Below are 26,371 nucleotides of genomic sequence, written 5' to 3'. Positions count from 1 at the left end.
ACTAAATACCTAGGAATTAATATTATGAACAATTTAAATGTGAAAGAATACATAAAAAATATTATGGAAAAGGCGAACCAAAGACTGCGATTTATTAGCAAAACGCTTAGAAGATGCAAAAGATCCACTAAAAAGACTGTTTACACTTTTCCGTCCTCTTTTGAAGCACTGCTGTGCGGTGCGCGATCCTTACCAGATAAGATTAAGGAGAGCATCTAGAAAGTTAAAAGAAGAGCAGTACGTTTTGTATTATCGAGAAACAGGGGAGATGTTGTTACGGGCATGACAGAGGATGCGTGGTGTACATCATTGAAACAAAGGCGTTTCTTATTGCGGAGGGACTTCTCACGAAATTTCAGTCACCAATCATCTTGTTCGAATGCGAAAATACACTCCTGGAAATGGAAAAAAGAACACATTGACACCGGTGTGTCAGACCCACCATACTTGCTCCGGACACTGCGAGAGGGCTGTACAAGCAATGATCACACGCACGGCACAGCGGACACACCAGGAACCGCGGTGTTGGCAGTCGAATGGCGCTAGCTGCGCAGCATTTGTGCACCGCCGCCGTCAGTGTCAGCCAGTTTGCCGTGGCATACGGAGCTCCATCGCAGTCTTTAACACTGGTAGCATGCCGCGACAGCGTGGACGTGAACCGTATGTGCAGTTGACGGACTTTGAGCGAGGGCGTATAGTGGGCATGCGGGAGGCCGGGTGGACGCACCGCCGAATTGCTCAACACGTGGGGCGTGAGGTCTCCACAGTACATCGATGTTGTCGCCAGTGGTCGGCGGAAGGTGCACGTGCCCGTCGACCTGGGACCGGACCGCAGCGACGCACGGATGCACGCCAAGACCGTAGGATCCTACGCAGTGCCGTAGGGGACCGCACCGCCACTTCCCAGCAAATTAGGGACACTGTTGCTCCTGGGGTATCGGCGAGGACCATTCGCAACCGTCTCCATGAAGCTGGGCTACGGTCCCGCACACCGTTAGGCCGTCTTCCGCTCACGCCCCAACATCGTGCAGCCCGCCTCCAGTGGTGTCGCGACAGGCGTGAATGGAGGGACGAATGGAGACGTGTCGTCTTCAGCGATGAGAGTCGCTTCTGCCTTGGTGCCAATGATGGTCGTATGCGTGTTTGGCGCCGTGCAGGTGAGCGCCACAATCAGGACTGCATACGACCGAGGCACACAGGCCCAACACCCGGCATCATGGTGTGGGGAGCGATCTCCTACACTGGCCGTACACCACTGGTGATCGTCGAGGGGACACTGAATAGTGCACGGTACATCCAAACCGTCATCGAACCCATCGTTCTACCATTCCTAGACCGGCAAGGGAACTTGCTGTTCCAACAGGACAATGCACGTCCGCATGTATCCCGTGCCACCCAACGTGCTCTAGAAGGTGTAAGTCAACTACCCTGGCCAGCAAGATCTCCGGATCTGTCCCCCATTGAGCATGTTTGGGACTGGATGAAGCGTCGTCTCACGCGGTCTGCACGTCCAGCACGAACGCTGGTCCAACTGAGGCGCCAGGTGGAAATGGCATGGGAAGCCGTTCCACAGGACTACATCCAGCATCTCTACGATCGTCTCCATGGGAGAATAGCAGCCTGCATTGCTGCGAAAGGTGGATATACACTGTACTAGTGCCGACATTGTGCATGCTCTGTTGCCTGTGTCTATGTGCGTGTGGTTCTGTCAGTGTTATCATGTGATGTATCTGACCCCAGGAATGTGTCAATAAAGTTTGCCCTTCCTGGGACAATGAATTCACGGTGTTCTTATTTCAATTTCCAGGAGTGTATTTTGTAGACGTCAACGTACATGGGGGAAACGTTCATCGTAATAAAATAATTGATATCAGAACTCGCTTAGAAAGATATAGGTGTTGGTTATTTCCACAAGATGTTCGATAGTGAATAATAGAGATTTATTGAGAAGGTGGTTCGACGATCGCTCTGCCAGGCACTAAAGTGTAATTTGCAGTGTACCTAAGTGGATGTAAATGTATTTGTAGATGTAGACGTTATACACTGTTACTGAGTTCATGTCGACTTTTGTGATAGAGAAACGCTAAGACACCCCTAGATCCTTATAGAAAATAAAAAAATTACCTGACATCAGTAGTTCGTCCGTAAGGACCACCCTCTTCGTGACCCATGTCCAGTATAATTGCTACTCACTTTAATGTCATTACACCCTGTGATCTTCGAAGTTTGCCCACAGAGAAATGCGCCGTATTTTTATCTTCGGTGATCCTCTATTGAACATAATGAGAATTACAGACATGAAAGAATGGCGTTTTATTTACATGCCATATTTTTCCATGTAATCTCCATCTACTTCAATTGCCTTGTTCCAGTGCGAAACAAGGGTGTGTATGCTCTTTGGGTGTAGATCCTTGTTCTGGTGGCGGAGCCAGTGCTTCACCCTGTGAATCACCTCATCACCGTCCTCAAAATGTCTTCTCGAGTCGTAATGCGTCTGTCCTCGCGAATGCCAACATCAGTTCAATACGACATGTCACGTGTGATAGCCGTGGATGGTCTCACTGCAGGCCGCTGCGGTCGAGCGGTTCTAGGCGCTTCAGTCCGGAACCGCGCGACTGCTACGGTCGCAGGTTCGATTCCTGCCTCGGGCATGGGTGTGTGTCGTGTCCTTAGATTAGTTAGGTTTAAGTAGTTCTAAGTTCTAGGGGACTGATGACCTCATATGTTAAGTCCAATAGTGCTCAGAGCCATTTCAACCATTTGGTGGGCTCACTGACTTCTCAAAATCGTGGACCTCCGTCGAACCGCCTTCTGATGACCACACACTCTGTGCGCATCGACTACCTGTACTTCTCTCGACGGCAGATGCTACATAGACTTTGCACAAGCGTCTGTGAATATTCCCCACTGTTCCTTTCTCTGCACTTAGAAATTCAATGATGGCACGTTGGTTGTAACGTACATGAGCTACTGACGCCTTAAAACGATCCTCAAAGACATTCGCTAACACACCTCACCTGAAATTCACTGTGAGCTTTGGTGTTTGTTGCCATTTTCACGGACTTGTACGAGATTTTCTCCATCTCGATGGAAATGTTCCTTCAGAACTCTATGATTTTGAGCAAGTGGTGGAGGTTTACTGAGATTAATTATCTGACGTAAATCTGCCACAAGAAGTGAGCAACTTCGGGAAGTATCCCGAAAAAAGAAGGACGAAAGAACCTTGCTTTTCTGATACAAAACAGCTGACAGGACACAACTGACGCGATGTAATACCAGATCTTATGTCCTCCAGCAATAATAGAACTACACATAAAGTTTGTAGATGATGTCGGTCACAGAAAGCTCTGGGTAACTGATACACGATGTCGTGTTGAAACGGTAACCCTACTTTTATCTGTTTTTCTTGATATTATTAATGAAATATCATTTAATATTTGTATAAAAATCTGATTAATCTCAGTGACCATCGCTTAAAGAGACGGAAAACTATGGTACACTTCATAGACTGGAATGCTGTAGCGCTTTCTACTTGTATGCCCTTATGCCATTCAGTTATTCAAAAACAAATATATCAGTTACGGCCGAAGAATTAATCAACTCAAAAATAAAGTCGTGCTATGAGTAACGTATTCTGAATGCAAGCTCCTTACATACACATACAAACGAACATCCAAGGCAGCGTCGTGAGCTGCACAAAAATGTTTATTCGTAACTGAGGTAGTGGCTATACTTTCGTCGTTACTATGAGAGGTCTAAAGATTCATGATTTAAACAGCTTCTGACGGGGATGCGGATTAGGCAGTAGTAGGCAGTTGGTGGCGATTCTGGGTAAAATGCTGACTCAACTTACATGAACAGTCGTTTCGTTGTGTCGTATTGCAACTGATGTAATTGTGAACGTCACATTCAAGGTCACTGGCGAACCTTGTGAAGATTAACCAATCCCTTTCCCTCCCGTCCTCCAGTTTCTCTCACCCAATGACCATTCTGTGTCTATACATAACAGACACAGATCTCTGCTAACTACACTGTTAGCTGAGATCGTCCCAAAATCGGAAGTTTGAAAGTGAGTATTTACTCATTAGTTAATAATATTAGCAACATAATCTTTATAAACGTATTTTTTGTACCCACACTTTATCATTAATTACACTGCTACTGTAAGGCTCGTAAGAAGTCCTTGATGAGGACTCTCAGTTACTCACTACATCATTATCCATGTTTCCTGAGTAGCAAATCGCAGATGCCGTTCTAGATTTAACAGACCTGTCGTTGTTCCGTTATTTTTTACTACCACCAGAGCTTTCTAAAGTTGTTGCGCTGCGCTAAAGCCCCACAAAAATATTGTTATTCGCCAACACATAAATGTGACTGCTAATGGTTCTGAACATGTGAATGAAGTGACTTTGGAATAGTTTAACGAAATAGAGACATTTCAAATTTTGGTGCTAAAGTGCAAAATTTATGGTATGAGTGGGACTGTATGAGCAGCTTGAGGTAGTATACAGAGAATAAAATGACAGATTATGACCCATGACCTATACCAACTGATATGCATATGTTATGATGTATGTTGTCCGTATGAGAGACCAGTGGTGAAGCGGTGCTTGAATTAATTTCAGGGGACGTGTGCATTTACATAAATCATTCAAGTGTTTAGCATTTGTTTGATCTATGATGTGTGTTGGCAGTTGTGGTGGAGAGAGTGAGCTGCTGGCATTGATATATTCAAACTGCATACCATAAATTCGTAAACTTCGTAGAGCATTTCGATGCGAATAGTGTAAATCCAGAGCAATAAGAATGGTATATACATACTCGTATTGAACCAGTGTCAAGGAATTAAAGTATTAAGATTTTAAATTTTATAAAGAATTACCTGTATATGTAACTGCACCTATAGTCCTGAAGATGATTCATGCTAAATCTGGAGTACACAGAAAAAATGTTTTGGACAATTCTGCAAAAGAAACCGAATGATTGTGTGACGTATGGCTTTGTGTGCGTGCATGCGTGTGTATGTGTGTGTGTGTGTGTGTGTGTGTGTGTGTGTGTGTGTATGAGTGGTGTGTGAATAAAGAAACAATAACAAAAATAAACTGTCCTTGTTGCCGCATCCTATGATTGAAATCCACAAAAGCATAAAAAGCATATAAATATGCCCATGCAAGTACATGATTTTCCGTCTGTGAGTTGCACTTAGTGACAACTGAGTAGTAATACGATTCTCGACTGAGGATAACTTTTGAAACTAATACATAATATTTACACAAGATTGCAGAGTTACATTTTTGTTTTGTTTTCACACTAACTCTACTAGTCTCATAGTTTTTTTCCTGTACATGAAGTTTTCAATATATACTACGTTTACAGTATACGTGAGACTAGCAGCAGACTTGTGAATCTATTACACACAAACACACAAACTACCTCTCTCTCTCTCTCTCTCTCTCTCTCTCTCTCTCTGTCTCCCACCAACCTCCCACGCCCCCTCTTTAACGACTTGTAGGAGAATGGGCAAGCTCCGATCGCATCTGTACAAGTGAAGCGTTTGTCATGAAGGTGTGACAGACCAACTCTCAGCTTCGGTGCATTGTGTATTTCATGACCTTGTGACCGATGTATTAGTTGGTTCACCATGTATGCAGAACCGTCTGCACCAATCTTCAGGCACTCCTTGTAGTTCTCAATCGTGAGAGCCTGTGAGGCTGCCTGAAGCACACTCCTAGCTCACTGTAGGGTGGCAACTGCATGTGTGTGGTAAGCGTATATATTGGATCTGAGTCTCACAAACTCCACAAGCTGATAGCAATTTGCCTCACCTTTCATCAGGCTCGTGAACATAGGTGTTATGCCGTAAGCATAATTGGCAACATACCTAGATATGTTGAAGTCCTGAATATTAGACATTATTACCTCATATGGATCACAGATTTTCACCCTTCAAGTGAAACTGTCTGTATCGATAGAAAGTCAAATAAAAGTTGTCCACTCGGCATAAACGGTGTTTGGAGAGGTCAAGAAACACATCACAGTGTAGACAGGCTGTTCGAACCCCACTGAAACTTTACTCATCTCCACAGTGAATAGTCCTTCATTGAAGATGGTGACCCACTCAAATTTCCCCTGGAAAACTAGTCTCTTGCGCCACAACGGCCATCTCATAAACAGGCTAAATGAATTTTGGGTGGTTTCTTACATTCTCCATAGCTTTCTAGGAAACACAATTTTTCATTGATTTATAAAAATCCTCTTCAAAATCACACTTTTCGAGACCCTTCTTTTTGGTATTAACATCAAGGTAATCCTACCATTAGGCATTCCGCTTGAAGGAGATTCTAACAAGACTCGTCCCCAACATGAGACATTCCTGGATGTTGGTGTCATTTATAAAGTACCTCTAATTAATCCCCAGCATTCTCATCAGCTTGAGGACGGAATCATTTTGCGGAACTAGGCGCTTGAGACACAGTTGGAGCTCACTGCGTGTGTAATACAATGTGGCGGGATGGTCCAGGTCTAACTACACGAGATATCCCAAACCACAAATGGCAGCCAAGTCTTGGATCTCTTCTTTCAGTCAGGTGATTTCATCATTGGACTGTCATTGGAACTGCGCAAACAGCAGAGATTGTTCCTTTGTGTTCTTGTAGAGGCTGATAGTAAATTTAACTTGAATAAAACCATAAACAACTGTTAACTGCTGGTTTGTTCACATGTCAAGTTTCACTATATTTAAGCAACATCTTCAAGCATGAAAAAGAAAGCATCTTCGTAACCTATATAACTAAAACATGAAGGACAGCCAATAAATATAAACGGAAATGAAAAAAATATTCTAACATAGATTAGCACATGGAGACACCCCCAACGTTAGTAGTGATAGAATAGAATCCCTTAAAGAGACGAGGCAGCCAACAAATAATAACTGACAGAGCACTGGTGCGAATAGTGCTGTAAATAAGCCATTATGCCTAAAACAAGCATTTGTAATGTAATAAATGTGATGAAAACGTAACGTAACAGGCATACAATAAGATAATCATCAGTAAAGCCTCTGTCTGAGGAATGCAACCCATAGACTAGCCCTGTTACTATAAAGATAAAAAAATATAGAAGGAAAAGCTATGCAACATTAAAATTAGGGGGACAAAAACTTAATTGATCTATTTACCCAACACGTGCATCACCGTGCAAATGAAATGCAGAAAAATGGCTTAAAGTATTAAAAACTATTATAAGATTATAAACCTAATTTAAAACAAATACCAATGACACATCATTATGGTAATGGGAACCTGTGAAAGGAACAGTTTAATACATATATAACTTTACATAGCCTTTAGTTGGTTGTCGCAAGGGTAAAGCATGAGATGTGGGAGGCTGTACACTAAACTGATGGGGATCACCATATAACTAGAGGTACTAGTGAATGATGGAAGAGCACAACACATGGTAAGTGAGGTGGGATTTTGAACTCCAGAATTTGGAGGGCACCTTAACAGTTGAACATTATATCTAAGAAACAACAAAGATGAAACTTCCTGGCAGATTAAAACTGTGCGCCCGACCGAGACTCGAACTCGGGACCTTTGCCTTTCGCGGGCAAGTGCTCTACCAACTGAGCTACCGAAGCACGACTCACGCCCAGTACTCACAGCTTTACTTCTGCCAGTACCTCGTCTCCTACCTGGTTCGCAGGAGAGCTTCTGTAAAGTTTGGAAGGTAGGAGACGAGGTACTGGCAGAAGTAAAGCTGTGAGTACCGGGCGTGAGTCGTGCTTCGGTAGCTCAGTTGGTAGAGCACTTGCCCGCGAAAGGCAAAGGTCCCGAGTTCGAGTCTCGGTCGGGCGCACAGTTTTAATCTGCCAGGAAGTTTCATATCAGCGCACACTCCGCTGCAGAGTGAAAATCTCATTCTAACAACAAAGATATTTAAAAAAAGATATAATTACCATCAAGATAGCTGAGTGTATTAGTTGGAATACTAGAAATACAAATAGTGAGGGAATAAGGCACCTAAAGCGATTACAAAAAGCCATGGGATCCCAGGAATTAATTCCAGATCTTAAATAATGAAAGTTACTTAGAATTACAGTCTCTTAGAGCTATCTGGTTATTTAAAGTATGCAATGGCAGTGTATTCTTACTGTAAAGTATGTCAGGCTCCTCAGGGGTGTAGAGAATCAGGCAGTTTCTCCCAGTGATGCATAACAGGTAAACTAGAGTCCAAGGGTGTAGCTATGTGTCCCATTTTGCAGAGAGGTGCACCTCAGGTTCTCTTCACTGGCCATATTAAGATTTTCCTTGATACATTTATTTAATGAACTATCAGTCCAGCTGATATATCTCACTGGACTGTCACCATACAGGATACTATAAAAACCTGATGCATGAAATTTACAATGTGTAAAACGTTCTCTGTGTCTACGTTTATGAGCAGTGCACTGATGTATAAAACACAATGGGTAGAGGTTTCTTGCTATAAGACTGCCACCCATCATCTCCGAAATCCATGGGTCCCAGGGTTGTTAACAATGGACTGGAGAGTACTGCCATGAATAAAACCAGATCTCGAATCAAATCATCTTTTCTTTAAAATTCTATTATTACTATGACTAGGGAAGAGGGGCACTATACCTACAAAGTAAATGAGTTGGTACCCTTTATAAAATACACGATAAAGGCACATAATGCGTCGTATTTATCATTGTTCTAAAAGTGGTCATTTTAAGTTACAGAAAAGGGTTTGGAGTAGAGTGGATTTCTGAGTCAGTGCACGGGGCTAAAACGTGGTCATGAGATATAAGTAAGGAAGTGAACCCGACACACTATGTTGCATGGCTTTCTCAAAACTTTGGGTTGAAGCTAGTTAATTCATTAAAAAATCCATCACTCTTACCCCTACATCCATCAGAGTCTTACCATCAGAGACCAGTAAAACGTCGATGAAGATGTATTTGCACCGTAACAGGATATTATTAAAGTATTACAAGAAAAGTTTTCGGTGACATACCGTTCATAGTTAGCCATAAAAAGTTAGCTAAAAAGGGGTGAAGGGAGATCCCATAGCCAGTCGACATATTTGAATGTAATAAGAGTCCCCAAACCTGAAATGGTTAAGCTGCAATACTAAACCTACTACAGCCATGACCTCACCTATTTCTTTTTCTGATCTATCATTTCATGTTCAGAAATTACTGGAAATGATATTTGAAACTTTCTCAGTTGGAACTTGGGAATATGTGTTATACACATCACAGGACATGAAATGTATATTGGCAGTGATATTTAATCAAAGTAGTTTTGTAATAACATGCTTCCTACTTTGCATGCAGAAATCTAGGACCGTAGGAAGTTGAAGTTTTCTTGGGCAGTTCATTTTATACATACTTTAAGCAAGTTCAAGACGTCTTATGATAGAGTATTACAGGTCAGATGTCGCTACAGCTTCATCAGTCATGCGATAGTGAAGTAAAATGCTCAGTTGTATCTTTATTTATTTAATCACTGATGCCCGTCTTACATCCTAAAATTCATTCCTGTATTAGAAAGAACTTAGTAACTATGTTTGCTAGTATGTTTCAGATACTCTCCACCTCAGCCAGAGAGTGGTGTAGTGACGTAGGCTTCGGGCGGCAGGGTAACTTGTTTCTGTCTTATGGGAGATTCAGAGAGATTACTTTGAGACAGGGAGTGGTCAGCTACCCTCGTGTAACGCGTTTCGAAACTTGGTGCGTACCGTAGGCTTTTGGTGTGCTCCGCCACGTTCTGTTGAACAAAGCTTTCGTACATAAGAACTGGGTTCACATTCTTCGTAGTCAGACTCAGTTGTAGTATTATGAAGTGCAGGTTTGTCGCATTTCTTTATTGAATCAGTTTTCTTGGAAGTTTACTGCGTTGTGATATTTGCATTTGGAATTATTCATTCTGCTTCGGTTAGGATTCCGGGTTATGTGCCATTTCAAGTGGCCGTATGATTGGTATTAAGAGGTATATTTCAGTCTTAGCTGTTTATAGCAACCAGTTTATCCACGTGTTTCATCGAAATCGTGATGTGATATCTCTGTGGGACAAACGGCATTTGGCTCCCATCAACCATCCTAGGTCGTTTCAGCCAAATTACATATCGAGATGCTTATTCACTAAGTTCAGATTATACGTGTAAGGAGTGCAGTATGTGCGTGTGTTGTGTGTGTGTGTGTGTGTGTGTGTGTGTGTGTGTGTGCATGTGTTTGTTTCTGGGCGTGGTGAACGATTCCAAATTATCCACTTCAATTGAAGATGCTTGGCAGTATCTCTTTCCTTTCTTTTTCAAAGATAACGGCAGTTCAACTGAACTTTACACATTTTTAACATAAGAATAGTTGGCGGGACTTTGCACTTAATGGCCTGCCTAGAGATCGGAATTACACCGTCCACCAGATGATGGCATTTATTTTACGAGAGTCTGTCATCATAGTACTGTTCTTCAGGATTCTTTTGAGGTTCTACAGTAATAGATATCGTATAGTACTATTAAGGCCGTTAAAATATCTGTTACCTTCGTTGACGTGAATTCTGAAATACTGAATACGTTTGCCTGACATCTTTCCAGTGAGACTGCCTATCTTTCATGCCTGTTGGCAAGGCTATTTATCTGCGTAAGGTTTTATATTTTATATTTCCAAGAATGTAAATATCCGAGATATGTGTATTTTGAAAGTATTTTTTAGAAGCTATAGCGCTACATCTAGTCAAACGTAGTTTAAAAATCTCAGCGTTAACGAGAAAGGATATGCTGAACGGAAACGAATTGTACAGAGCGAGGACAGCTCAGTGAAATCATTTCTCTCTACATCTGACCTATAATACTCTTTCATAAGATGTCTTGAACTTGCTTAATGTATGTACAAAATGAACTGCCCAAAAAACTTAAACATAAGGAATGTCAATATGTTTGCTCGGTGTCACACATCGTGTAAACAAAGCACTCCGTCGTCAGGCCACAAGTGGCCCATCGGGACCATCCGACCGCCGTGTCATCCGCAATTGAGGATGAGGATTGGTGAGGCGTGTGGTCAGCACACCGCTCTCCCGGTCGTTTTGATGGTTTTCTTTGACCGAAGCCGCTACTGTTCCTTCGAGTATCTACTGTTCCTTCGAGTACCTCCTCAGTTGGCATCACGAGGCTGAGTGCACCCCGAGAAATGGCAACAGCTTATGACGGCCAGGATGGTCACCCATCCAAGTGCCAGCCACGCCCGACAGCGCTTAACTTCGTTGATCTGACGGGGACCGATGTATCCACTGCGGCAAGGCCGTTGCCTATCGTGTTAACAGACGGTCGCAAATTTCAGATCACGATGGTACCCATCAATTTCATGTTCGAGGCCAAAGCCAACGCAACACATTTGCCTTAGGTATTTCCTCGATGTAAAAATTCACTCTGATGTAAGGAATGTAACAATCAATTTCAGTCGATTTTCGCAACAGGCCCTCTGAGCATTGGATCAAGTTCAGAGCAATATAGCAATAATTCTATCTTTCTCCTTCAGCCCGCAAACGCACGTTATTTGAACGTTGTTATGTAAGTATCTTCGTATCAAAGGTGTCGCAGAGGAGTTAAGAACATAAAAATCGATATGAATAGCAACCATTAGATCCCGCAGTCGAGATTCATCAAAGACTATTTTTACTGGATTTTGGTTGGATACACGTTTCAAACTTTACGTGCTTCCGGGTGTACAATTAACCACATATTATTAATAAAACGTCTCTAATGTTCGCTTTATACAAAAACTGCTACAGAACAGATAGTGGTGTGATGGATGTATTATCTGCCATTGACGGTACTAATTGCTTGAAAAATCAGGCGTATATGTGCGAGGAGGACTCGCGTACTAAGGTTACTGCTTCTTTACAAACTTAATTATTGATACTGGGAAGATACTGGTCGCGGGAGTTCCAAGGCTGAACCAAAATGTCTTTAGTAGTTCATCACCATACCCCTGACACACAAAAAGAAGCGAGCAGGTGACTTTAGTTTATATATGAAGAGAGAGTAGATATAATAAAATATTTTGATTTACTTGCCAAAGCATGACTACAACTTACATGTTATGTTTGCAGGCAATAATATTCGTCTCTCATGCTTTCATAGATAATGAATGCAGTGTACAAGTACGTTCAAATGGCAGAATGTATTTTGTATGTGACAGTTTCATATTTTTTACCTTAATTGCAAAATTCTCGCCGAATTTCGCGATTGTAGGTTAACGAGAAGCATCCTATACGATTTATTGAGTTAATAGTATCAAAATTGTGATATAAATAGCCCTATCTTTGGATATGGGAAGAATCCTGTTGGTTTTGATGAGGTCCGAGTCTAAAAATATGTGGCATCACAATAAGTGACATAAATGGCCGTAATTTTTTTATTGAAGTGACTTATAGGCCTAAAATTTTTACATCTCCAAGGGAATATGGATCTTGCATGTGTCATGAATTTAATCTTGATACGTCCACCCGCAACTGGACAGTTAGGCAATCTAACACTATATTACAGAGGGAAAAATGTCCCATTTTATCGTATAATAGTTCTTCATATCAAGTAACTGCCACCAGTCCGGGCAGACGTAATGATTACATTTTGTGATAATTACGTTCATTTTATTTTGTGATAGTTGCGAATTTATTCCTCCACAGGTATATTTTACTTGTTATTCATATCTGTTTTATGTTTATGTTGTACCATACTAGTTACTGGTTGCCAATGCCTTCTGTTTTGACTACTGACTGTAATGTTTCTTACGTTATTACCTCACGACGCATTTTTCTCGCTGTTTGTATTACTTTCTCTTCTATATAAGTAGGCTAAATACTTTCGTCAAATTTTTTCATGAGGCCCTGAGATGTGCTTAACCGCAGTGTATAGAAGTTTCTAAGGTTACTCTTTAACTGGTTTTCTATGGTATATGCTAGGGCCACCTGCTGGTTTCGTTTACCTCTTTGCTAGTTTAATCGCCACACTAAATTCGCATAAACGGCACTGTGAAGTATGCCTACATGAGATGAGATTTGTTTTGTATACAAACTATGTGCTCTCTTTCGTGAGCTTTGGACTAAAATTTGATTTTGATTTAAGTACGATACTATGTGAAATTTCTGTACAATGCAATACTTAGATGCACGTCTATGTATGTTTTCTATCATTCCTTTCTTGTACGCTTAATTCCACAGCTTTAGTCTGAGGCTGAAATTTTGAAACGCGTAACACTTAATAAAGAATTTTACGGTCAAGATCTTTCTATATTTCACAGTTTGCCATATTTGAATGGTCACCTGTCCTTACAATGGAAGTTCACTGAAGAGCCAAAGAATCTGGTACACCTGCCTAATATCGTATAGGGCCCCCGCAAGCACGCAGAAGTGCCGCAACGCGGCGTTGCATGGACTCGACTAACGTCTGGAGTAGTGCTGGAGGGAACTGACACCACGAATCCTGCAGCGCTCTCCATAAATCCAGAAGAGTACGAGGGATTGCAGATCTCTTCTGAACAGCATGGTGCAAGGCATTGTAGATATGCTCAGTTATATGCATGTTTGCTGAGTTTGGTGGACAGCAGAAGTGTTTAAACTCAGAAGAGTGTAGCAATGCTAGACGTGTGGGGTGTCGCATTGTCGAGTTGGAAATGCGCAAGTCCGTTGTAATGCACAATGGACATGAATGGATGCATGTGATCAGACAGGATGCTTACGTATCTGTCAGAGTCGTATCTAGACCTATCAGAGGCGCCACAGCATTCCCACCGTACACGCCCCACACCATTACAGAGCCTCCACCATCTTGAACAGCACCTCCTGAGATGCAGTGTCCCTCGATTCATGGGGTTGTCTCCATACCCGTACACGTCCATCCGCTCGATACAATTTGAAACGAGACTCGTCCGGCCACTCGACATGTTTGCAGTCATCAAAAGTTGCATGTCGGTGTTGACGGGCCCAGGCGATGTGTAAGGCTTTGCGTCGCGCAGTCACAAGAGCAGAAGAGTGGGCCTTCGGCTCCGAAATCTAATTTCAATGATGTTTCGTTGAATGCTTCACACTCTGACACTTGTTGATGACCCAGCATCGAAATTTGCAGCAATTTACGGAAGAGTTGCACTTCTATCACGTTGATCGATTCTCTTCAGTCGTCTTTCGTCCCGTTCTTGCAGGATCTTTTTCCGGCCGCTCCTATGTCGGCGATCTAATGTTTTACTGGATTTCTGATATTCACAGTAGACTCGTGAAATAACCGTACGGGAAAATCCCCAGTTCGTCGCTACCTCGGAGATGGTGTGTCCCATCGCTCATGCACCGACTATAGCACCATGTTCAAACTCATGTAAATCTTGATAACCTACGAATGCAGCAGCAGTAACCGATATAACAACTGCACGAGATACTTGTCTTGTATAGTCGTTGCCGACCGCAGAGCCGTATTCTGTCTAGTTACATACCGGGTGATCAAAAAGTCAGTATAAATTTGAAAACTGAATAAATCATAGAATACTGTAGATAGAGAGGTACAAATTGACACACATGCTTGGAGTGACATGGGGTTTCATTAGAACAAAAAAAAATACAGAAGTTCAAAAATGTCCGACAGATGGCGCTTCATCTGATCAGAATAGCAATAATGAGCATAACAAAGTAAGACAAAGCAAAGATGATCTTCTTTACAGGAAATGCTCAATATGTCAAGCATGATTCCTCAACAATAGCTGTAGTCGAGTAATAATGTTGTGAACAGCACTGTAAAGCATGTCCGGTGTTATGGTGAAGCATAGGCGTCGGATGTTGTCTTTCAGCATCCCTAGAGATGTCGGTCGATCACGATACACTTACGACTTCAGGTAACCCCAAAGCCAATAATCGCACGGACTATGGTCTGGGGACCTGGGAGGCCAAGCATGACCGAAATGGCGGCTGAGCACACGATCATCACCAAACGACGCGCGCAAGAAATCTTTCATGCGTTTAGCAATATGGGGTGGTTCTAATAAAACCCCATGTCATTAAAAGCATGTGTGTCAATTTTTATGTCTCTATCTACATTATTCCGTGGTTTATTAAGTTTTCAAATTTATACAGACTTTTTGATCAACCGGTATCTCTGTATTTGAGCAAGCATGCCTATACCAGTTTCTTTGGCGCTTGAGTGTATTTATACATCAAGTAATGAAATTCTAATGTTTTGCTCGGATATACCCTTGCCGCAGTGGCTACACCGGTTCCTATGAGATCACCGCAGTTAACCGCTGTCGGGCGTGTTCGGCACTTGGATGGGTGACCATTTAGGCCGCCTTGCGCTGTTGCCATTTTTCTGGGTGCACTGAGCCTCGTGATGCCAATTGAGGAGCTACTCGACCGAATAGTTGCGGCTTCGGTATAGAATACCATCATAACGACCGGGAGAGCGGTGTGCTGACCCCACGCCCCTCCTATTCACATCCTCCACTGAGGATGAGAAGGCGGTCGCATGGTCCCGGTAGGCCACTCGTGGCCTGAAGACGGAATGAGTGCTCTGATGTACAGTTGTTAACACACTGACAAAGTTTCATGTCCCATTCCGGCACACAGTTTTAATTTGACTGGAAAGTTAGGAATGCTTTTCGGTGTGAAATGGAACGTTCCGCTGTGCATGACTATATGCAGAGTCCATCCTGAGACATAGATATACGATGTTCTGCTATTTTTTTACCAGCTGGTGTTCGAGAGAGAGGCAAACGCACCCGGTGAGTGTGGACCTCTTTGTGATTCCGTTAGCGAGCGTCGCCCCCGCCGTCGCAATTTGCCGCAATCTTGCGACGTCCTTTCGCTGTTCGCAAACAAAGCGCAACAGCGGCGGCAGGGTGGCGGCGGCGGCGACCCGTGACTCGCTGCGCAGGCCAGGCCGCTCCGGCCGGGCCGCACCGCCGCCACCCTGCCTGCACGACCCACCCCGCCCACCGCATTATCGAGGCTCCGCTGAGCAGAGCGGCGTTATTGGCGCCGTATAAATCCGGATCACCCGCCGGGCTCTTCCCCAGCGACAGAGGCCGCGTATCGAGCGACACGCTGCAACAGCCGAAGGCCCTCACACGCCACGCCGCGCCGCGCTGCGCCGGCGGCGGCCGCCCGTAACAAGCCGGCTGTCCTTTGCCGTGATAGGGGCGCCGGGTCGCTCCTCCAGACACCAGCTTTATTACGGCTTTGTAGAAGCAACTTTTTTCCCCCTCAGGAGTCGACTGTGCTCAGATATTGTCAGTATAGAAGGCTTTGCTAAACCGACATCCTTGGCGCTTTCCACTTACCCAGTACACCGTGAAGAGTTGCAAGTGCTTTTGGTGTGGCTACATGAGGAACAGAGGAGCGCCGGTGGAGTTGTTGTAAGAGAACTACCTCCCCATCGCGCTTCAGAGTACTTTTTTTTTGTTGATCTCATTTTGTTCGTTATAGTTCGTTCTATGTGTTCGGGGCGGACGTCCTATGACGTCCGTTCAAGTTCTTCGTTGATCCATTCACTCAGTTTCTTTATTGCAGAGGGCAGCTAACCCTCTGACCGAGCACGCTGAGCTACCGTGCCGGCGAGTACTTCGGAAGCAGCTAAATCAGTACAGTGTAGACCATTAAAATTGAAAGAGCAAGGGAGTAGCATGCACCAATTTGTTTTGAACTGTAGTACAGTCTCGGATATTATAATCGCTCTATCTATTTAGTAAGTTGTTAATATTTGAGGTAATCGATGTGAAAGTCAGTAGAGAGAAAGGGAGATTACATGATGAGATGAATGACAAGCATCGGCGAAGCCTTTCTTGTAAGCCTTCCTTTAAAACGATGGTGAGTAAACGTCGTAAGACGGATAATACGTTTTTTACGTCAGAATTAACTTTTCCATACAATTAAGCCGTATTTCGTTAGCACACAACTGAATGAAGATACGTTCCTTTAATGGAACTTGCTGTGAGCACATAAGGATGCGACAATGGCGGCGATCCATTGCATTATTGTATTAAGACATTGGTCCCCGGCAATGGGGGGGGGGGGGGATTAAACGAAATTTTCTGAGGAATAAAGGCTAAACATTTCGATTTTGTTTCAGTCACGAAACTAAATTATTTTCAAAGCATCGTTACTATTAGAACAAGTTTGTAAGACTCTAATTCTGATTATAAACGTTATCAATAATCACTTTCTCTCAGTTAGTAGCATCAATGTGATGGAAGTTACGGGTACCTTACATATTCCTCCTACTACATTCATATGCTGTGGTAAGCTCGGTACATGATAAAAGTGAGACACATACGATTGAAATTCAAATGGCTCTAAGAACTATGGGACTAAACATCTGAGGTCGTCAATGCCCTAGAACTTGGAACTACTTAAACCTAACTAGCCTAAGGACATCACACACATCCATGCCCGACGCAGGATTCGAACCTGCGACCGTAGCACCAGCGCGGTTACGGACTGAAGCGCCTGGAACAGTTCGGCCACAGCGGCCGGCAGACACATATGTAACAACTGCCAAATATCTCAAGGAAATGTCCTTTACAAGTTATAGACAGTACCTACAGTAGTCCAGAAACGGACTATATATAATTAATAGACAGAATGGCACAGCAATAACTATGTAAGGGCTACTATAGTAATTTGCACGGTGTTATTGTTATTATTATTACTGCTACTAACGTTAGTGGCTGTGGTGAAATACAAAGCCTTAACAGCCTGGAGTCTTCCAATTTCTGCTACTTCAGAAGTAAGGAGTGCAGCAATCAAGTGATTTACGCACAGTATGTACAGTGCACACATTTTAACATGGTTGATTTTAAATGGCGTTGCAGTGTGCAGGTCAAGCAAATGCTGTGATGTAGAGGAGTAATGCAGGGAAAGTACATTTTGTAGCAAGTGTCTACCCTCACTGTGGATAGCTAGATTTCTCACTAAACATGATTCATATTTCTTCATTTTGAAAATAAGGGTGTTCAAAAAAGTCTCATTCTACAGTTTCATTAGGTGCTAATGTTGGTGATAACGTGGGGGAGCAACTGTGGATAGACACACACACACACACACACACACACACACACACACACACACACACACACACACGAATACATTCGAACTAATTAGCATTCATATTTCATCCTTTTAAAAATTAAAATAAAAGTGTTCCAAGGTAATGTGGGGGGATGCAACAGAGTCTGGGAGAGTCGGAGGTGTGGGGGTATTAGTTAATGTCTAGTTGCATACTGGTGTAATTGTCTATGAAAGGTTGGGAACCACTGTGTTGAAGCTACCAACAACCAATATTTGTTGAAGGATAAAAAAAAGATTAAATGAGAACAAAGAGTAAATTAAGTAACGCAAATGAGTAAAGTAAATCAAAGGTTAATATAATTTAAATTAGCTAGACACTCATAACAAGACACCACTTTTCATTCTATCCGTTCATTAAGACGGCTACGATGGGACAGAGTACAAGACAATAGAGAGACACATTTGCATTTGCTTCAATCAACAAATTCAAATCAAGAATGTTATAGGTCCCATCTCTGAGACCAGGAAGTTGTGATAATATTGATAAATTGTGGGATTACTACTTGTAAAGGAGTAGCATTTCAGAGCATCCGAAGATAACTGCTAGGCATAATGTAATCTATATTTTGTATATATGGAAAGATTACGAAGTTGGTTTATCATTCAAAAATGGAATTTGAATAGTAGCTCTTTGTCCGAAGATAGTGCTACGCGTTGTGTAAGAAGGAGGCAGTCTACGTGTCCCATGTAGTGCAGGAATTCCATAACAGCTATATTAGCCAGGCGGTTCTAGGCGCTTCAGTCCGTAACCGCGCTGCTGCTACGTTCGCAGGTTCGAATCCTACCTCGGGCATGGATGTTTGTGATGTCCTCAGGTTACTTAGGTTTCAGTGGTTCTAAGTCTAGGGAACTGATGACCTCAGATTTTAGGTCCCATAATGCTTAGAGCCATTTGAGCCATTTGAACAGCTGTGTTGATACCGCAGTTTACCGTTTCGAAACATCGCTGCTCACGTGGGTCGTGATCTCAGGGTAGTCATGCGAATACAGCATCTGTAAGTTCAGGACCACGAAGTAGAAGATATTAACAAATTTTGTACACTCGAAGAAAAATAACTTAAAAAGACTTAAAAAGAGAATAGTGCAGGCAGTGTGGGTATAACTGGGTAAGAGATGTCTGTTAGTATCAGACATCTGAGAATCACAGAATGAGATTTTCACTCTGCAGCGGAGTGTGCTCTGATATGAAACTTCCTGGCAGATTAAAACTGTGTGCCGAACCGAGACTCGAACTCGGGACCTTTTCCTTTCGCGGGCAAGTGCTCTACCATCTGAGCTACCGAAGCACGACTCACGCCCGCTACTCACAGCCTTACTTCTACCAGTAACTTGTCTGCTACCTTCCAAACTTTACAGAAGCTCACCTGAGCTTCGGTAGCTCAGATGGTAGAGCACTTGCCCGCGAAAGGCAAAGGTCCCGAGTTCGAGTCTCGGTCGGGCACACAGTTTTAATCTGCCAGGATGTTTCATCTGAGACGTCTGGAGCACACAATGCAAATTCTGTATCCACAACGAAAGAAAAAACTGACCTGCAAAGGATTTAAGGCACTTACTACAAAAACTAACCTATACTTTTTGCTACTGGAACTTCTAATCCTTCGTCTGAGTGCCAAAAGTAGTGGGCATTCTCCACATTCTCTGGTGTAATGTACAGGCCTCCAACAGTTACAACAAGTTATTCTTGATGACCGGGAGCACGGAGGACTGTGCCCCAACAGGTTACACTAGATGCACCTAACTCGGTGCTAACTGCTTTTTGTTTCCTTATCATGGATCCTAAAGTTATTTAAATCACTGATTGCATTCACTTTCACCAGTCGAACCTTCCATCCAGTCCTTCTGTCCAAGAGAACCGTGGAGTGAGGAAAAGCCGGAATGTAGCAGAATCGAAGCGTTTGAGATATGGTGCTTATAAGGATGTTGAAAATTAGGTGAACTGTTAAGGCAAGAAAAGAGGAGGTTCTCCACAGGATCTGCGATGAAAGGAACAGTAGGTAAAAACACTGATAAGATGAAGGGTCAGTGTGACATGCTGTGTGTTGAGACTTGTGGAACCTCCACTGAATTAGACGTGGCCAGAAAGGGTGGAAAATCTAGTGGAAGACAGAGGTAGAAATAAATTCAACAAATATTTCCGGACGTGGGTTGTAAGCGCTACGCTGAGTTGAAGAGGCTGGCACAAGATCGGAATTCATTGAGGGCTGCACAAAACAAGTCAGGTGACTGATGAAAAATAATGAAAAAAGAAATTCAGGAGCGCCATACTCAATATCACGAAGAATTTCAGTAGCCCCGGGTGCCTGGCGCCTGGGAGGACAGACATATTGTTCGCTGAGTCATAGGGAATCGTCGAGCTGCATTTCGGACTTAGATATGTAATACACACCAACAGTGCGCTAACGCCTGGGACACCTTTGACCAGGACAGCAACCACTGCTGTGGCTTCCCTCGACTGGCAACTGAGGCAGTGTGATAAACAATGGCGAACGTCTGAAGATTGGAAAATTGGATGTCTAACATGTTGGCTTTCTTAACAGATAATAAATCTCATGATACAGTAAACACGAAGTCCAATCGAATGCAATGCTCGTAACTTGCATAGCTTGTTAAATATATCAGAGAAGGCAGACGCTTATTCTGCTTCCGATATTTTGAATGAGTTCCAGAATTTGGTTCGCAGCGCTGTTCAGACAAACCTATAGATCGCACGGGTGGGGCAGCATACGCCAGATGGCCGAATATCCCACAAAGTCTGGTGGTTTCATACACAATGTATCATTCGCCACACACTTGTTCGTAACAAAATGCACTTATGCACACAAGCAGACGTCTACTCGAAAATTTCCTGTCTCTAAACTGAAACGGTTCAAAGCATTGGAAAAGCCAACTTACGACAATAAATGGAGTAGTTGAGAAGTTTTATGTGTCTGTTCCGAAAATGTCTCAAGTATTTAAATATTCTAAATTAATTAGCATAGGAATGTGAAGTTCAGAAACGATTAATAGTAAAATAATTGATGGAGGCCAGGATCAATAATTAATGCAGAGTAAGAGTAGTACAACACATCAGTAGTTTGTACCCACAGCTGAGAAAACTTTTACTTTATTTGCATTCAATTCGAAATTCGATATAGTATAAAAATGTGTGTATTTCATTACGTATCAGTTAATTAACATTTTACTTATGTATGTTTATCCATGGAATACAGGTATTTTGGCGCGACAAGAAAGTAATGAGACTGATTTTCTTTGCAAGATCTGGCAACCCTGCAGGCTTGCACAGGCACAATATCTTTGACCTTGTTCTATAAACAGGTTCTAGTCCAAGGGGCACATCGTTGCAACTGCTCAGTCGTGAGCTGTGCTGTAATAAGTTGAAACGTGTTTGTGTCTCTCGTCACGGAAGTGCAGATGTAAGTGCAGATGTGTCTATTGTTGGCTGAGAAGAGTGCACTGAATAACATTACAGAAGTATTAACTTCATTTGCATACTAATATGTCTAGTTATTAGTAGTATATAGCTTTTACGGTTGTTAGTACCTCCAAGAACACATGGTACGTGGTAGCCATTAATGTTTATGTCTCCCTGTGAATCATGTCAGGTATTGAATTGTGAATGAGTGGACGCAAAGTGGAGAATCCACACTTACATGCGTATTCCACTTCATGGCGCAGCTACGACCCTGCAGAATACATCAGGTGGTATATTACGGGATGTGCTTACGGAACTACTGCCAAATGCGAAAAAAAAAACAATATACTGCAGTGGGTATATAGGGTGAAGAAAAATTCGCGCACTCGGACTTCTCAGTGCGATTTCTCATGTACTAGCAATACAAATATGTCTCTCACAAAATTTCATCCTGCGCTTATTATGGGCAGTAAATGGACGTTACAGACTGGCAATCTGGCAACACCGTAATCACCTGTATGATAACTACCTCTGTCAGCAGATACAGTGGTGTTGTGCAGTGGGTGCAGCGGACAGAGTTTTGGTTAGCTTGCAGGTGGTAGAGGATTCGTTTCGGGGTCGAGGCTAATTTCTTTTTATTTTCTACAAGTAGCCTGGGTTGTATGGTATCCGGCGCCTTTATCGTCACACAAAGATTACAGTGGGTGTTCTACAAAACTTTAGCAGTTATATACTACGAACACAAAAATGGGAGTACAATCATTTTTATTATTGGTCATGTTTTAAAGAAGCCTCTTGCATGTTGTAGGCACGAATTATTTCGCTGCCCTGCATAACCTCAAGTGTCCCATCGAAATTATTGGCAAACCACGTCGCTGGGCCTGCTGGTGACTTAGAGCCCTCACGAAATATAATGTACCTCAGCGTAGCAAGAATAATAGTTGGTATTAACCGATGGGACCATTAGGGGAGGGTACACACGAAAAAAGTCTGGAATCTGGCAGATGCAGTGGTGCGAAACAGTTCGCGCCCTCTGGATAGAAAAGGTTACTTCAAAAACTGACCAATGAAAACAATTGTATTTACATTTCTGTGTTGCTAGTCCGTAATTACAAATGTTTTGTAGAAGACCCACTGTAATCGCTTTATGACGATTAAGACGCCAGATACCATACCTCGAAGACTACTTTTAGCAAATAAAAACAAATAAGCCTCGACCGAGAATCGAACACCCGAGCTCTTGCATAGAAACCAAAAACGCCATCTACTGCATCAACTGCACAGCAATACTGCAGATTCCTGAGACAGGTAGTTGCTGTGAACGTGGATACAGTGTTGCCAGATAGCCAATCTTTAACATCCATTTACTGCCCGAAATACGCTTAGGACGACAATTTGTGAGAGACATTTTTGTGTTGCTAGTGTGTGAGAATTCGTGCTGCGAAGTCGAAGTGCGCGAATATTTCTTCAACCTGCATATTAAAGTACCAATTATCATTACATTTATAACCATGTCCCTAACAATCCAAGTAACATGCTTCATAATGTTAATGGAGTGTCTGCAAAACTCAATCAGTAACTACCCAAACGCAGTTTTTGTAATTAAAGAGGTAGGTAAACAGTGCAGAAATGTATCACCGTGATGATATTTCTTCTTACATTCTAAACTTCCCGAAGATTTTGATGAGCCCTGTCTGTACATTTCACATCCACAAAGCATGGAAGTTTATTCAGAGTCTTGAGAAAAAATGTAAAACAGCATCATAACTACATGGAGGGAATGAGTGTGAACATGTTATTTGTGAGCGAGGGACTTGCGGAAGGAAGTTTGGTAAACGAATCTTTTGATACAACAGCGTATTTCCAACCTAGCTTAGCATGGAGGAGGATGTGTTTATCAAATGTTCTAATTATAAGTGCTGTAGCGAACCTGGTCGTAAATTTTTAACAGTCTAACAAGATAACTGAAGAAAGTTTAAAAGTACTCTTTCTTTAGAGATTCAACAAAGACTCTATGGAACCGAGTACCTTGAGTAATATTCAAAATACGGTGCAGATGAAACCCTCAATGGGAATAACAAGAAAAACATTTTTGCTGTAGAGAATTGTTTGCACAGAATTTAAATTTAAAATATACAACCGCGCATGTCTTCAATGAAAGAAATATTGGTAATAAGCAGCGGTTCGGGAATTCAACTATCTGTCCAAGGCTTACCTCATACCACACCCTGCGCCAGGTGATGCCTGTGGCGTACAAATAACTATACGCCGAATTGTAACTAGTACATTTTATGTTGTGATGAACGGAGAGATGCACTTTATATTGGGATATGCGTTCTTTCTTGCTTTTGATAACTATTGTAAAGATTTTAAAATTTTTGGCAGTCTTAGGATTCCTGCCTAAGCTTTTAGCCTGGAGAATTTAGATTCTGGTAAAGTGGGTGACGCATCTTTTAGTCCAGCCAGCCACAGGTACCTGCTTTATTATTTTCCACTGCTTTATAACTAACACAAAAAGTTAGTTACGTATTTGTGTGCGTGTTTAGGGCTACCATAAGTTTTCATTGCTGTTAAAATTCTGTTACTTTAGCAGTTTTCTGTAAACTCGTCTCCTACGCTGATGAGCCGAAACATTATGACCACCGTCCATTGCTACGTTGGAGAAACGTATGTAAACGGAGCAGACACGGACAGGGGTCACCCTACCAAAGATATGGGGTGAAAAAGGGGAAATCCATTGAGATGAGATTAGAGGCTTTGACAAATGGCATATTGTTACAACACAAAGCCTATGAACTAGTATTTCTAAAACGGAAAAGTTGGTCGAATGTTCACGTGCTACTGTCGTTTGCACCCACAGAAACACGTAGAAAGACAGTGGAGCTACCTCTAGGCGCTAGTTGGTCGTACGTCCAAGACTCCTCACATAACGTATGTTTCGGGGGTTTTTCTGTTCTGTAAAGTAGGACAACTGGTGATATGAGGAATCTCTGTCGAAAGAGCACAATGCTGGTGCACGTGCAACTGTTTCGGAGAACAGCGTTCTTCGTACACTGTTGAACAAGCAGCTTCGCAGCAGAACACCCCTCTGTGTTCACATGCTGACCCAACGAAACCGTCAACTAGCGTCGACTGTCAATCAGTGGAAACGAGCCGGCTCTGAGGGTGAATCACATTTTTGCCTTACTAGGTCTGTGGTCGTCTCCATGAATGCCATCATCGACGTGATCGGCGGCTCTAAATGTGCAGCGCGTCACGGATGCAAGCTGGCAGGAGCAGTATTATGCTAAGGGAACATTCTCCTCAGCCTGTACGGAACCTGTGGTAGGAATAGGAAGACACACTGACAGCTGCGAACAACCAGCATCCCTTAATGGTTGATGTGTCCCCGACGGTGATGTCATCTTTCAGCAGCATAATTGTCCGTGTCTTGGAGCCAGAACAGTGCTACAGAGATTTGAGGAGGATTGTAGTGAACTCATGTTGGTGATCGATGACCATTTAAATACTATGGAACTAATCTGGGTCGCTATCGAGAGCCATCACCGCGTGCGCAAATAAGTGACCTGTTATTTACGCGAATTATATGACCCGTGCATAAACGTCTAGTGGCACACACCTCCACTAACCTACCATCACACTTTCGGATCCATGACACTCAAAATTAGTGATGTATTTCTCCCCACAGATGGACAAACGAGCTGTTAAATACAGGATGGTCCAAAAGTCCGGATACACCCTGATAAAATCCAAATGGAGTAGCAAACAAGGAAACAGAGTCCCTACACACGAGGAACGGGAAGGGGGAAACTTTATAGGCTATGCCACCAACATGGCAGACATCTTGAAAGCCGCCATCTTGGATTCAACTCCTAAATTTCATATGGGAATGTGGTCTTGTGACATATCAAACAGATAGAGAATTTCACCAGAAAAACAATGCCGTTGTTATTTTAAACATAGCGTTAATTTATTCTCGGGTTATAGCCAATTAAATGTGGCAGCAGTGGGACGCTCGGCAGCATGTGCGTTATGCGCCGAAGAGACAATACGCCAATGTTACACAGTCCCGAGAGACCACCAACAGTCATAGGAATGGCTCGATATGTTGTCCATTATGTTGGATTGTTGATGCCACCCTCCGAACCCAGTCCTGATGAACTTTGACCAACACATCTGGCAGCATTTGACCACACGCCTCAACAATGCGCTGCTTTACATGATGCAAATCCCGTATTTTCACAGAATAAACCAGTGCTTTGACATGACCCCAAAGATAAAAATCCAAAGGAGTCAAATCTGGTAAACGTGGTGGGCACTCCACAGCACCCCTACGGCCAATACACTTTTGAGGGAACTGCACATCCAGGTATGCTCGCACATTGTGCCCATAATGTGGTGAGCTCCATCATGCTGGAAGAATTCCAGAAATGCCCCGTCCTCCGTTAACAACGAGGGAAACACTTCTTCATCCAATAACCTCAGATAACTGTTGGCTGTTAACGTACCATCAATAAAAAAAAAAGGTCCAACGACTTTGGTACCTCACACACCACTCCAGACCATCACTTTTTGTGAGTCGACCGTTTTGGAAGCTTCAATCCAGTTCGGATTTGTGTCGGACCAGTATCTGTGATTCTGCTTGTTCATTTCACCATTGATAAAGACATTGGCTTCATCACTGAACAGCACCTGATAGGGGATACGTGGGTTTAACCGCATCTGCTGTGTGACCCATTTTGCGAACTGTACTCGACGGTCTGGGTCATCCTCGTTCAGATGTTGGTTCAGCTGAATTTCGTACGGGTGCCATTTGTGCTGCGATAAAATTCGCAGTATGGAGGTATGGCTA

The 26,371-nt window shown here is 42.9% G+C and overlaps 1 protein-coding gene and 2 non-coding genes across 3 annotated transcripts in view; 2 read left to right on the top strand and 1 right to left on the bottom strand.

Moving 5' to 3' along the window:
- LOC126088459 (zwei Ig domain protein zig-8-like) overlaps positions 1–26,371 on the top strand; it is a 203,599-nt gene that overhangs the window by 137,200 nt on the left and 40,028 nt on the right. The window lies entirely within an intron of this gene.
- Trnas-cga (transfer RNA serine (anticodon CGA)) lies at positions 7,565–7,639 on the bottom strand. Its single transcript has one exon. It is a non-coding gene; the product is annotated as a tRNA-Ser (tRNA).
- Positions 7,783–7,857, top strand: Trnas-cga (transfer RNA serine (anticodon CGA)). The gene has a single exon. It is a non-coding gene; the product is annotated as a tRNA-Ser (tRNA).

Source organism: Schistocerca cancellata, chromosome 6 (genome assembly GCF_023864275.1).
Source record: "Schistocerca cancellata isolate TAMUIC-IGC-003103 chromosome 6, iqSchCanc2.1, whole genome shotgun sequence".
NCBI lineage: Eukaryota > Metazoa > Arthropoda > Insecta > Orthoptera > Acrididae > Schistocerca > Schistocerca cancellata.
This window is presented reverse-complemented; position numbering and strand designations above follow the sequence as displayed.